Source organism: Rattus rattus, chromosome 3, assembly GCF_011064425.1.
Source record: "Rattus rattus isolate New Zealand chromosome 3, Rrattus_CSIRO_v1, whole genome shotgun sequence".
NCBI classification, from domain to species: Eukaryota; Metazoa; Chordata; class Mammalia; order Rodentia; family Muridae; genus Rattus; species Rattus rattus.
Window position 1 is genome coordinate 85625274 of NC_046156.1, and position 14697 is coordinate 85639970.

The following is a 14697-nucleotide window of genomic DNA, read 5'->3' on the forward strand; positions in this document are numbered from 1 at the left end:
ACTTATGTACCAAGAAGCACAGAGATAGAGTTGCAGACAGCGATTGTGTGCTTCCTGAAGTAGATATTAGCCACTGACTGCATAAACATAAAGCAGTCTTCCCTGCTGTCACTACTACAGGTATAAAATGACTGCCCATTGCCTGCCAGAACATGCTGCCGAAATACCACAGGAATTATTAGACTCTTCCTCCCTCTCTGCAAAGACAGATCATAGAATTTTCAAGGCCAGGAGAGGTTGGTTCTGACTCACTCGTGACCCATGGAACACTATCACTAGACATTGTCCATCCATCTGTCAGGAGCTTCTTCTTGGTTTTAACAGATTCACTTTACATTCCTTCAAAATGGGATTTACTGTGATAAAGTATGGGGACTTTTGAAGTTGGAGTAAATGTATTTCATATTATGCTATGGCTAGGCATGCCCCCAGAGACTCATGTGTTTGAACAAGCCTATGGGGGGAGGGCAGGGAGTAGAGGTGGTTTCAGTAAGCTTGGCTATGGGAAGTGGCTCTTTTAGGAGGTGTGGCTGCATCACAGCACAGCAAAGTACAAAGGACCTAGGCCATATACATTCAGAGACAAGCTCATGGGGTGGCTTCACTTTATAATTCCTGAGAAAACCAGTCCACTCCACAAAGTCACATTAAGTGTTCAAGGGGACACTGAGGCAGATTGTCTTCTGGGTAAGCAGTTTACTAGAATTATTGACACCATAGATAGTAGCATGGCAGGGCCCCCTGAGAGAGTTCAGGCCTGTGAGGCAGAGTGAGGGTCCCTTTTCAGTTTCAGAGGCAGAGAGAGGGGTCCTATGTCAGGTGCTTCATCAGTCGCCCACCGCTCTCACATTCCTAGGCTACAGCAAGAGGGCAAAATTTTAGTCCTTTAGTTAATATGTGTCCACCATTCTGGCTGTGCCAGCTGTAGCCTCTTGTCTTAGGATTTCATGGTGTAGAGACACTGTAGCCAAGGCAACTTTTAGAAAGGACATTTGTTAGGGCTGGCTTACAGTTTCAGAGGTTTAGTCCATCATCATCATGGTGAGAAACATGGCAGCGTCCAGGGAGGAGAAGCTGAGAGCTCGACACCTTGACCAAAAGGTAGGCAGAAGGTGAGTCTCTTCCACAGGCAGCCAGGAGGACAGTCTCTTCCACACGGGAGCCTGACCACTAAGAGACCTCCAAACCCATCTACACAGAAACACACTTCCTCCACCAAGGCCACGTCTATTCCAACAAGGCCTCACCTCCTAAGTGCCACTTTCCATGAGCCAAGCTTATTGAAACCACCTCATTCTACTCCCTGCCCTCCCCCCATAGGCTTGTTCAAACACATGAGTCTATGGGGGCATGCATAGCCATAGCATAATACGAAATACATTTACTCCAACTTCAAAAGTCCCCATAGTTTACCAGCCTCAACAATGTTAAAAGTCCAACATTCAAAGTCTCTTCTAAGAGTCATGTAAGCTCTTAACTGTAATCTGACATAAAATTAAAATAAAAAAAGCAGATCACATCCAACATCACAAGGATATATAATCCATTCCAAAACATCATAGTGAGAAAATATTGGACCAAAGCAAGGCAGAAAACCAACTGTGCAAACTCCGACCTCTGTATTTCCGTGTCTGGTGTTAAAGCGCTCTTCAGACACCCAGCTCCTTTCATTCTTGTTGACTGCAGCAACGTCTTTCTTCTGGGCTGGTTCCACTCCTTGTTAGGCGCTTTCCTCAGCTGGTATCCCAGGGCTCTGGCCTCTCTAACATCTAAGGGTCTCCAAAATAGCTTCAACTTCACAGCTTCGTGTTCCAATGTCTGGGATCCACACATGATCTTCTGGGCTCCTCCAAAGGTTTGGGTCGCTTCTCCAGCTCTGTCCTCTGTAGCACTCGAGGCTCTGGTTGACTCCACTCCACTGCTGCTGCTGTTCTTGGTGGTCATACCATGGTACTGGCATCTCTAATATGCCGGGGTCCTCCCCTGCAACCAGGCTTCACCAACAACTTCTCATACATTCTCTTCATGGTGCCAAGCCTCAAATCCTTTGCATGGCCCCTTCAGTCCTGGGCCTTCAACTGCAACTGAGCTGTACCTTCACCAATGGCATTTTATGGCCTCTCACAGTGCCAAGCTTCAGCTGTTCTTCATGACCCTTTCATGCCTTCAAAACCTGGGTTATTCCTACATATTACCAAGCCTATCTCTGGAACACAGCTTCTTTGTGCTCTCAGGAAACACTTCCCAGAAGATTTCACCTCAGTGATGCTGGTCTCTTCTTAATCACTGCTGATTTCTTAGCTCCAGCTGACCAGCATCAATCGTCCCAGTAACTGCTGGTGTTCTTGACTCTAAGGCCAGAGCCACAGGACTGAAGCTGCCGTGTTCTGCTGCTTGCTGTGGCTGGAAATGGCCCCCTTGTACATCATCACCAGCTTTGTTTCTCAACTCCTTCACTGACTAAGCTTGGCTGTCCTGTAGACTGACCTTGAGCTCAGAGATCTGCATGCTTCTGTCTCCCGAGTGCTGGAGTTAAAGGTGTGTATCACAGGTGGACCTAAGCTTTTCTTTACCTTTCCACAAGATCTTTATACATTCTGGGTTGTAGTTCATTCCAGATCTAGTCAGGCTGACAACCAAGAACAGCAATCACACCCCTTATTGCTTAGGATCTTCATAAATGTCCTCCAAGGAAGTGAAAATTACAGACTCCAGCTAGCTAGACTCTCATTACAATACCTGATATTTTCCAGTGTCTTGGTTAAGATTTCTATTGCAGGGAAGAGACACACAAGGACCACAACAACTCTTATAAAGAACAACATTTAATTGGGGCTGGATTATATTTTCAGAGGTTTAGTCCATTATCATCATGAACCAGCATCCAGGCAGGCATAATACTAGAGAAAGAGCCGAGAGCTCTACATCTGGATCATCAGGCAGCAGGAGGTGATTGACACTGGGTCTGACTTGCGCATTTGAAACCTCAAAGCCCACGTCCAGTGACACACCTTCTCCAACGTGGTATGTCCACATCTACTCAAACAAGGCATATCTCCTACTAGTGCCACTCCCTGAGGACCAAGCATTCGCATGTATGACCCTCTGGGGCCACAAAACACCGCACCCAGGAACAGTGGGAATTGCTGAACCAGCTGGGAAAAAGCAAGTGAGCACGGTCCAAGCAGCCCTTTGCCAAGACCCAACAGCACTTCCATAACCTAATTCCTTCTGTTATGCTCCATCTTTTATAGATTCCACTCTCAACACTGCCAGGCTAGGGGCCAAGCTTCCAACATGTATTCAAATCATAGCCCGGTCATATCAACTGCTAAAGAAATCCCCATTGGGAAAACTCGATCCGTTCCTTGTCAAAGCTGTCTGATGACAGGGTGGGGGAGGGGGGACCTTAACATTCAAAATAGGAGAAAATGCCACCTTGGAACCTACGGAGGTCTGCTGAGAAAGGATGCCTAAAAAGCAAGTCTGAGCCAGGCATGGTGCCACAAGCACTTGGAAGGCAGAGGCAGGAAGATCGCTGAGGCCAGCCTGATCTACAGATGGAGTTCCAGGCAAGCTAGGGCTACATAGAGAAACCCTGTCCCCCAAAACCAAAACAACAAAAAGAGCAAGTGTGTGTGACAGGCTGTGTAATGCAAGGCCATGCTTACTGGCTATAACTAGGGTGTTCAGAAGCAGAGAGAGCCTACCGCACTTTTTAAAACCTACGTGTTTATGTACACAAAGCAAAAACCTTGGCTCCTGGTTGCAGACTGGACAAACCAGAGGAATCAGGAGAAAGGTCAATTGGGCCCATGGAAACAGTGGCACAGTTTGTGCCAAATTCCAAAGCAATCTTCTTGCCAATGTCACTGGACACAGGATCTCAAAAGCTTTGCCGAAATGTCCATCAACAAAAGTGCTTTAGATGTGTGTTCTTGTGGAGAAAACAGACACGAAATCATGTGAAAGCTCAGGACTCAGATTGCAATGCTGAGCAGAAAGGGGCTAATTACGTGACTGCACCAAATTGATTTCCTAGGGCAGCCAAAGCAAAGTAACATAGACTAGGCAACTTAAGCAACAGAACTGTATTTTCTCACAGTTCCAAGGTATAGAAGTCCAAGGTCAAGGAGTCCCCAGGCTCGCTCTGCAGAGACTTCTCTCCTTGGCTTGCAGATGACCTCTTCCTCAATGGGTACTTGCATGATCTTTCTTCTCTTGGTATGGATTGCATATCCCCTACTCCTTGTCCTCCCCTCTCTCTCTCTCTCTCTCTCTCTCTCTCTCTCTCTCTCTCTCTCTCTCTCTCTCTCTCTCTCTCTGTTAAACTCACCCCCGTACTTCTGAAGATACTAGCCATATTGAGTTAGGAGCAGCTCTAATGATCTCACCTCTCTAAGCACCCTCTAAACACAGTATCACTCTGAGCTGGAGGGTAGAGCTTTAACACATGCATTTAAGGGGAAAAAATTCAGCCTAAAGTATACATGTACTGCACGTGAATGTGCGTATGTTATAAACTATATCCTTCACCCCAAAGACCTCTCTATATTAACTGTGCAGACTCTGACAACTTATGGCATTATAGAATCTAAGAAAAGTAATTTATATTAAACAGGAGGAAGAGGAAGCAACATGTGGATAGTACTAATACTCTGTGCATAGGATACATTGTGATTAGTCTCTGTGCTCCAGAGAAAGAAATCCAATAGAAAAATCTATCCTCTACCTACCTACCTACCTACCTACCTACCTACCTACCTACCTACCGTCGACAGCTTAAGTAGTACCAGCAGCACCCCCGGCAATGGGCTAAGAAGCATCATGTTGGTGGTGCTCTTATGACAGGCAGGGGTAGAGCAGATGCAGTCCTTTGTTCTCCCTAACTTGATGGCTGGCTTGGTGGCCAAAGCTGTCTTATGCCTAGGACTCATAAAAATCAAATCAAATCAAATCCAGGCAGTGCAGCAAAAGAGGAGGAAGACAGACAGAGACTTGTGGACCACCATGCCATGCACAGACCTACCCTTCAAAATATGGCACAGGTAGGCCACAGGCACCGTTCACCACCATGTCACACGGCACAGATGGAGGATGTTGCCCAGGGACCTACCAGCCAGTTGCCAGCTATTGGGGTTTGGTCCGTTTCTATGTGTTGTAAAGCTAAATACTGGCCCTGGTTATCTCAGGGATGAGAGAATCCTCAGTACCCCGAGTGATGCTGTGTGACCTTGCTCTTTATTAAACTAGTGGTTAAATAAAGATGCTGTCAGCTGGGCAGAAGAGAGGTAGGTGGGGTTTCAGTTTCCAGGCTTGGGATTTGAGGCAGAAGCACAAGGAGAGAGGAAAAGAGGATGTCATGAGGTAAGCGATTGTTAGAATTGGCCATGACGGGTGGCCAGTCTGAGTAAGAGCAGTCTAGATGGAATATGGTGGCACGTTGGATCTAGGAGTTATTGGCAGGGAAGTAGACAAAATAGTGTAGAGGGTATATATCTGCCCAGCTCTAGTGCTGATTATTATATTATCATAAATATAAAAGTTTTGTGTCTTTTATCTGGGAACAGAATGATCAAAGCTGGGGTAGAAAAATTACAACAGCCAGCCTGTAGTGGGAGCCACTACAATGTGCAAAAATGTGGCGGTCAGATGGGAGAGAAAGAGAAGTGGAGCGCTTGAGCACTGTGAAGAGAGATGGAACTGGAAACCTGAGGGTAGAGAGGAGTGGCTTGCTGTGAGTGGCCATAACCTGGGGCCATGGTGAGGTCCCAGACTGAGCCGACACTGAGACCAAGTCTGAGTTCGTGGTTGTGCAGGGTATGAGGTCAGTGTTGATGTCCATAGCTCATATTACCACGAGAGAACATGGTCAGCAGCAGCCACAGGGCAACACGCGGATGTCCGGGAGCTATGCATAACTCCCCCGACTCCTCACCGAATATGCTGCTATGGAGACCTAGCCCCACCTCTCACCAGTGGAAGCACTGGGGAGTGTGGGCCCTGGACCCAGGCAGCACAGTGGAGCTGGTCATGGTGGTAGGGGTGCAGCCAGCCCGAGAGGGAGAGCCCGGCAGAGCTGGCCCATCACTTGTCTGCCGTGAAGTGGCATGGGTGTGGAGGTGACACCTTGCCCTCCTTGCCCCCACCACCTGGCCCCAGAGTCATGAGAGTGGGAGAGCTGGCCCTACCCCTTCTTGGCTGCAGCAGTCGTGAGAGTGGGCCCTGCCCCTCATCTGGGCAGCACAGTAGTGCTGGCCCTGGGTGGGGGCAGGTGAGCCAGCCCTGAGGACAGAGTGAGCTGGCCCACACTCAATTGTCATGAGGGAGCTTGGGTGTGGGGGTGATGCCCTCCCGCTTGCCACTCACAAGGGACAGCAGTCAGAAGAACTGGCCCTGGGGACATGAGAACAGGGTGAGCTGGAACTGCCTCTTGCTGGTTACAGCACTTGGGAGAGAGGACCTTGTATCTCGCCTGGGAGTAGAGTAGAGCTGGCCCTGATGGCAAAGGCACGGAGGAGCCAGAGTGTGAGCAGGAGAGCTGCCCTGCCTCTAGCCTGCTGCAGTACTCAGGAGAGTGGGTCCCAACCTGACAGGCAGCACCGTGGAGCTGACTGGAAGCGTTGGTGCTAGGGAGCTGGCCCTGAGGGTGTGAGAGCAGGGGAGCTGGCCCTGAGGGTGTGAGAGCAGGGGAGCTGGCCCTGAGGGTGTGAGAGCAGGGGAGCTGGCCCTGAGGGTGTGAGAACAGGGGAGCTGGCCCTGACTCTGAGGGTGTGAGAACAGGGGAGCTGGCCCTGACTCCTGCTGATGGTGGAGGCACTGAGTAGCCTAGCCAGAGTAGAGCTGGAGAGCCCGCCCTAGTAGTACAGAAAAGGGAGGGTTGGCAGACTGACCAGCTACCCCCCAGGCCCAGATCCAGGGCTCTGAACTGACCCACTGTAAATCTATATCATTTTCGGATGGTTGTGGTGTGTGAAAGGGTCAGTCTGTCTGTTCTAAAACTGCAGGATCTTCGTGACACAGGGCAACCACAGGATAACCAGGAGTCTCAATGAGAATCCGATATTTATGGTGTGACAGAAGCCAAAGATCTCAACCAAACCAATGACTCATTACAATAAAGATTTGCAAGTGAAGATGTATGGACAGAGGGATATACTGTGGGTGGGACACACTGACACAATACAGCTTCCACATGAGATACTTTCTATGCTTTGGGGTTTTTGTCTTTATTGTGGGGTGTGTGTGTGTGTGTGTGTGTGTGTGTGTGTGTGTATATGTATGTGTGTGTGTATGTGTGTGTGTGTGTGTGTGTGTGTGTGTGTGTGTGTGTGTGTATTTGGTGGGGAGTTGCAAGGGCAAAGAGTGGATATGAGAGGACAGGGAGATGAGCAGGTGTCGGGGTCCAACCTTGACACAGGATCAGAGTTCTCAACTGGAAGCAGGGATATCTGGAAGGCGTGTAATAGACCCACACAGACAACTTTTCAGGCACAAACTGACAAGCATTTTTTTTAAGATTTATTTATTTCATGTATATGAGTACACTGTTGCTGTCTTCAGACACACCAGAAAAGGGCATCAGATCCCATTACAGATGGTTGTGAGCCACCATGTGGTTGTTGAGAATTGAACTCAGGACCTCTGGAAAAGCAGTCAGTGCTCTTAACTGCTGAGCCATCTCTCCAGCCCCACAGACAATTTTAATGGCTTAAAGTCTCTCTCTCTCTCTCTCTCTCTCTCTCTCTCTCTCTCTCTCTCTCTCTCTCTCTCTCACCCCCTGCCTCCCTCCCTCCCTCCCTCTCTGGGTTGAGGGTTGTGCTCTCGTTCATTTCCTTTCTCATACTCACTCACTCACTCATTCACTCACTCACTCCACATTCTCCATGCACACCTCACATTCTCTGTTCACTCACTCTCCACACCACACACTCTACACTTACCTCATGCACACCTCATGTGCCCCTCACTCTCACCTCACTCTCTCGCCTTTTTCTTGCCCCAGTCTTTTATTGATACTCCAAAAATCAGGTAGAAAAAGAAAAAAGACATTGTATAATCATTGCCAAATCAAATTAAAAAGAGTGACCACATCCCACAAACAATCAAGAGTTACGATTGTTCCCCAAAGTTCCAAGCTCCCCCTAGTCCCCGACCTATGGTAAGAGTCCCAGTGCTTTGACTTAATTTTACTAATATACAATTTTATGCATTCTATACTTTTTTATCCATACATATCCAAAGGAGACCAGGAATTACTCTCAAATGTTGTGCGAAACTCATTTCATAACTTCAGTAGTTTTTTTTCTTTCTGAATTAAGGTATACCTTATTCCATTTTTCTTTATTCCATGATTATGTCTCTTATACTAATGCTTTTTCATACTTTCAATAAAGTCCTTCACTTTCTGGTAATGGACCCTGTATGACTCTAGCATACGTGACTCTGTTTCATTTTCTTTTCTTCTTTTTCTTACAGACTTATCTATTTATTCTATATGAGTACACTGTAGCTGTCTTCAGACACACCAGAAGAGGGCATCGGATCCCATTACACATGGTTGTGAGCCACCATGTGGTTGAACTCAGGACCTCTGGAAGAGCAGTCAGTGTTCTTAACCACTGAACCATTTCTCCAGCCCCTGTTTCATTTTCTAATATTTCTAAATTTGATTTCTTCAAACTTTCTTTGCAAGTCAAACATTAATCTGGAACTACCATTGTGCAGTTATTACATTGTTTCTAAGATGAGAGCACACAGCCTGCACCTGGGTCATCAGGACTGTACTGTGCTGTGCCCCTGTGCCTCAATTTCCAATTGTTTAAGAATCATTACATCAAGGAATATCTAGTTTCACAGAATTTACCAGAGCAGAAGGAGAACGAAATAGGAAAGTCAGATATAATAGAATAATTGTGTATACCAACGCCAACTGAAAAGCAGTCACGCGCAAATGAAATCTATATAGCTGTTGTCCAGGGCTAAGGTTAGGAGAAATGGGAACAACTTTTCTTACAAAGCCACTAGCTCCTGAGATGTCTCCATCCCGGCCTACTGCAGGCAGTCCCTTATTTCAGATGGAAGGTCCCCTGGAGGGATGTGTCTCATTTTTCAGGGTCCCAGATACCATCCTTTTTTATAAGGAACTGCCGTGGGCTTCTGAGATGCCTCCAATCTGGCCCGCTACGGACAGTCCTTGTCATGTTATGCTGTTCCCAGCAAGCAGGAATGGAGTGAAGCTCACAGAGAATCAATAAAGAGTTAAGAAAAAGATTAAGTCACAATAAAGAAGGCAAATCTCAAAAAAAGTAGTGTAAATAAATAAATAAATAAATAAATAAATAAATAATATCTTCCACACCTGTTTAAACCATAGTCCTATAGTTTGTTCTTTTCAATGGCCAGAAATTAATAGGATCCAAACCAGTAGCAGTAAGAACAATTCATACCTTAGGGACAACAGTCTGGGAAAGCTAATTTTTCCATCTTCTCGCATTTCCCACCAATAAAAAGAAGGTATTTCCTGCTCTGTTGATTCTGCATTACAACTTTCCTGAATTGGTTAAAGAAAAATAGGTCCAAATGTCCCGTGGATATCCATAGTGAATAAAGTAATAAGCATTGCTGAAATGAAGAGGAGTTAAACGAAGGGCATTGCTTCTAGAGCCTCCGTGGCTGACCAAACTGAGGTGATGCTGACAGAGCCACAGCTGCCCTGCTGGCCCTTATGGTAAATGAGTCCTAGCCTTCTGACAGAAGCCTTTCCACAAGGACTTCCAGTCATTGTTTTCTCAGCTAGTTAAGTAGTAATTCATAAATTAAGCCACTAGTGATCACAACTCCAAGTATTTTTCTTGGAGAAATTAAACTATGGGGACTGGAAATAACCTTGCATGGTCTTGGCTTCAACCCCGACACCCACCCCATCCAAAACAAACAAAGTATTTATTTGGCTTTGTTTGTGTGACTGAAGCCGAGTTATAAAACAGTAAGCATGTCAGAGTACAAAATTGACTTAGTTTTCAATTCTAGAATCTGAAAACACTTGATTTCATAAAATATGAGAAGTGTTCCATCAAGCTGAGGAGAAGTTGATTTCATAAATGGAAAGGAACCAAATAAGGAAACAAAAGTAGAGGGGTTATTTCCTTGTAAGGCAAAAGTAGGGAGTGGAGACAGTAGGAAAATAAGTGATGGTTACCCTACATAGGGAAATATCTGATTGGCTACCCTACAGTAGGGAAATATCTGATTGGTTACCTTTTCTGTGAAAAGATAAAATAGAGGAAACTTGGTTATCTTGTCAAGGAAATGTGGCCTGTCATTAAAATCTGGCTGTTTTCCTGGAGGCCCATTTTCTCAGATGGCCAAATAAATTGTTTAATTGAAATTGGTGGTTTCCGACTTTATCATGAATGACTCCACTTTGATATTTAGCCTCCTGGTCTATGGAGCCCTAGGAAGCAACTTAACCAAAAACAATGTCTTCCTGTAATTTTTATTTCACAAATATAACTTTTGTTTCACAATGCTGGTCTCTTTAGAGGTGTCATGCATTGGTTTATACAACGACCTCTGGACATGTGCAAAAGTGAGCTTCTGATACGTTCTCACAGACACAGCTTTCCCCACAGAGTAACGCCTTTAGGTTAGACAGTCAGCTTCTCTTTCCCTGTTGCAACATAAAAGGTGACTGCAATCCACACATGCAGTTTATTAGCTCTAAAATACTTTTTAAAGGAAACTGAAAGAGAACTGGGGGTATAGTCTCGTTGGTAGAGTGTTTGCTAGTGCCCCTGAAGCCCAGGGTTGGATCCCAATGCACATAAACCAGGAGTGGTCAGTCTCGCAGGCCTCTATCCAAGCACATCACTCAGAAAGATCACCAGTTCAAGATCGGGATCAGAAATTGAGGCTAACCTGAGATATATAAGATCCTGTCTCCAAAGAAATTAAAGCATGGACAGTTCACTCAAATTTTAAAACAAAAGTCAACATTTCTAATCTTCTCTTAAACATTTGAAGACTCTATCAACCCAGGATTCAAATTTCTATCTGAGAAGCTTGGGCTGAGGTAAATGTATACTTAAGGATCTGGTGTCCGCACAACTGGGACCACTCCTTTTACCCACTTGCCCTGCCCTAGAGTGGTTAGTTTGAGGCCTAGGACTTCTCCATGCTACTGGAGTTTTATTCAACAAATACATGTCCAGGTAAAGAATGAAGAAACTATAGAATGAGGAAGTGGTCTTGAGATAAGGCTCAAATATGAGAGACTATGAGAGCTACAACTCTATTATCAAATCCTTACATAGAATACATATACTTCCATTAAAGTAACTTTTTATCTATTCACCACAAACCATTACTTCTCTGTACTCATCATTTCTCCCATCCAAGTATTAATCAGATCTGACCCTGCTTAGCTTCCAAGATCAGATGAAATCAAGGTGGTATGGCTGTAGAGTATATTCACCATTTCTTTACAATGTACTTTAATATTTAAAAAACATTATTTTATTTTTACTATAATATCTAGGAATTTACTATGTTTGTCAATCATGTTTCTAACATGAATTGGAAGTTGAAGTGTTGTAATTCCCAGGTGAAGAATAATGGGGGGAAATTGGAGAAACAAAGCAAGAGCTGAAAATCATCAAAACATCAAAAACTGAATTGGACAACAGAAGACATATAATTCATATGCTTTTTGATCAAAATTCTGGTAGAGAAAAATGATGGTTTTACTTTAAATGATGCCATTTGCTCTCATTTAATCACAAAGCAATCATGTGATGTGGGTTATATTTTAGTTATCTTTTATTTCATAAAGAAGTTGCCCCAAGTTTAATCACACAAAGCAATGAGCCTAGTATATGATTATTTGTAAATAAGACTATTGCAGTCTAATATTATGGAAATATTTCTTACATTCTAAGAAATGTAACCTGCCTTCAAGGGAACAATGCTACAATCAACCTTGTCTAGGATTTCCCATGTAATCAATATTTACAATCTAAACTAATGAGGAGCTATAATCTTAAATTCCATATGCCTTTGATGACCCCAACCCAGAAAATGGATGTATACCGTTTGCTGAAGTCGGCAAATGCAGAGGTTGAAAGCAACCTTCTAAAATGAATATCTACTTATGGATATTGGTTGGTGGACGACGATGTTTGTAGACTACTCATCTAGGTCAGTTGGAATCAGTGACTCAATCCCTTGTAAAATTCTGTTGAAGATTTCTGTTAAGGAATGTCCCATTCCTTCCCTCTGTGATGATTTCTCTACAGTTCAATAAAGGCAGAGAGAAGTCTTTGTGAGGGACAGACACACAGGCATACAGTCACTCAACATATAAAGACATACAGGGACAGGGACAGATTCACAAAACAGCCTTCAGGCAGGGACAGATTCAGATTCACATAACAGACAGACAGAGGAGGGAAGACATGGGAACATGAAGTAGAGAATCCAAATCTGTACTTACCCTTGGTTAAATCACTGTAAGAGGAAATGTTGTGAATTCTTTCCTTAATGTGACACCAATGCCCTATTGGTAACTCAGGGTTAATCACTAATCATTTAATCAGTGCAAGGAAAACCTTTATGATGATTGGTGAAGAGACACACTCCAACCCCAGAAGCCCTGATTAGTTCCCTGAATCTTTTAGGAAATCTTCTCTCAGGCCAACCCAGGATTGATGGCTTCAGTGCAAAAAAGAACTTCAGGACTAGCCAGTATGACGCAGAACTGGGAAATTATCAAAAATGGAAAGTTGCTTTAGAAGACAATAAACATACCTTCTCACCTCTCCGAGTGAAAGTGGCAGGTTTAACACACACACACACACACACACACACACACACACACACACAGAGAGGTTTTCAGCACCAGGGTTAAGTTAAAATTGAGGTGCTCAGAAAAGAGATATGCTAAAGTGTGTGTATGGGCTTCCCCAGGGGCATCAACAATTAATTGTCTCACCATCAGCCATGGATATTATATGATGTCTCTCAAATTATATCTTAAACATTGCAAAGAAAAATTGTGTGTGTGTGTGTGTGTGTGTGTGTGTGTGTGTGTGTGTGTTTACCTTTTCCTTTTCTTTTTTGATGGGTTATAGGATGACTCCCGGCAGTGGTGCCTTAGGTAGAATTACAATAGCATTAGGATTGTATTAAGGGATTTTGCGTGTCCTTTCCTTTTAAATGTAGCTCCTGGTGAGATTCCTAGGAAATGCATGTTTACAGTCGGGAAGGGAGAAGACCTTAAACAGTTGTCAGTTGTGCTGGGATTCTTGTTGCTTATGTGGAGAAGGTTTCCACTAGATTTTCAGGGTGGGAGGATTGATTTTCTTCTCATGTCTCCATAATGTTTCCCATCATGCCTGTCTTAGTCAGGGTCACTATGGCTGTGATGGAACACTATGATCAGAAGCAAGTGGAAAGGAAATGGTTTACTTAATTTACACTTCCACAACTATAGTCCGTCACTGAAGGAAGTAGGGCAGGATCTCAAGCATGGAGGAACCTGAAGGCAGGAGCTGAACAGAGGCCATGGAGGGTGCTGCTAACTGGCTTGCTCCTCACGGCTTGCTCATTGTGCTTTCTCATAGAATCCAGGACCACCAATCCAAAGATGGCCCCACCCACAGTGGGCTGGGTTCTCCCACATGAATCACTAGTTAAAAAACGTTCCCTAGGCTTTCCTCCAGCCCCATCTTATGGAAGTGTTTCTAATAAAGGTTCCTTCCTCTTAAATGACTTTAGCTTGTGTCCAATGACATGAAACTAACTAGCAACACTGCCTCAATTACAAAATTTAAATAATACTAAATATATGTAATATATATATTGCACATACTATATATGTGTGATATATACATTTCAAAATCTATCCCTGCTATTTATCCAAATCTTCTAATATAATCATATAAATATTTGCATGAAAAGGTAATATACATATATATGGTATAAATAACATGTCAGGAAAAAAAACATTTTCCATGGGAACCAGTTTTCCCACCCCTCCATCACAGTCTTCCCTTACAGTGGGTTGTGGCCTTTGGCAAGCTGAGAGCTCTGTGCCTCAATTTCTTCCCTCTGTCTTTACTTCCTTTTTGTGTTTTCCTCATTCTTCTTCAGGGAAAAAAAAAACTCATTTAAAAATAACAGTTGAATTTTATGAGCTTAATTGTGTTCTTAAGGTGCCCTATATGAACTAGAAAATAAAAATGCATTCAATTTTTATACTAACATTTTGGAGGAAATTAAGGCCACGGTATAACAAAACATAAATTGCTATCACAGGCTTTGCCATATTACAAATTAAACAGTTGGCTGTAGTACACATAAAACATCTGCTCGCCCAAATTAAAATGAATGAGAAACTAAAGCAGAATGGCTTTTTCCACTTAGTCCTGTAGGAGACAAATCATATTAGGAAGGAGGCATGCGCAGTAAAAACATCTATGTTGCAGGATATTTGATCAAACCGCGAACCCCAAGATTGTGCTAGTCACTGAAAAGCCTTGCTGTGGTGTGGCTCAGCCCTAGCACTCACCTTTATTCCAAGAGCTAAATAAAGTCGACCCTATGTCCGGAGATGAGCAAGTGTCCAAAGTGACAGGGAGTGAGCATAAGAAAATAGAAAGGGCGTTGAACTGAAGGAGAAGGAACTTGTCCCCTCTG

The 14697-nt window shown here is 44.1% G+C and overlaps 1 non-coding gene across 1 annotated transcript; it reads left to right on the forward strand.

The window, feature by feature from the left end:
• The first annotated feature begins 4799 nt into the window (after positions 1 to 4799).
• On the forward strand, positions 4800 to 4939 carry LOC116897527. The gene has a single exon (XR_004387543.1). It is a non-coding gene; the product is annotated as a small nucleolar RNA SNORA48 (small nucleolar RNA).
• The last annotated feature ends 9758 nt before the right edge of the window (positions 4940 to 14697 follow it).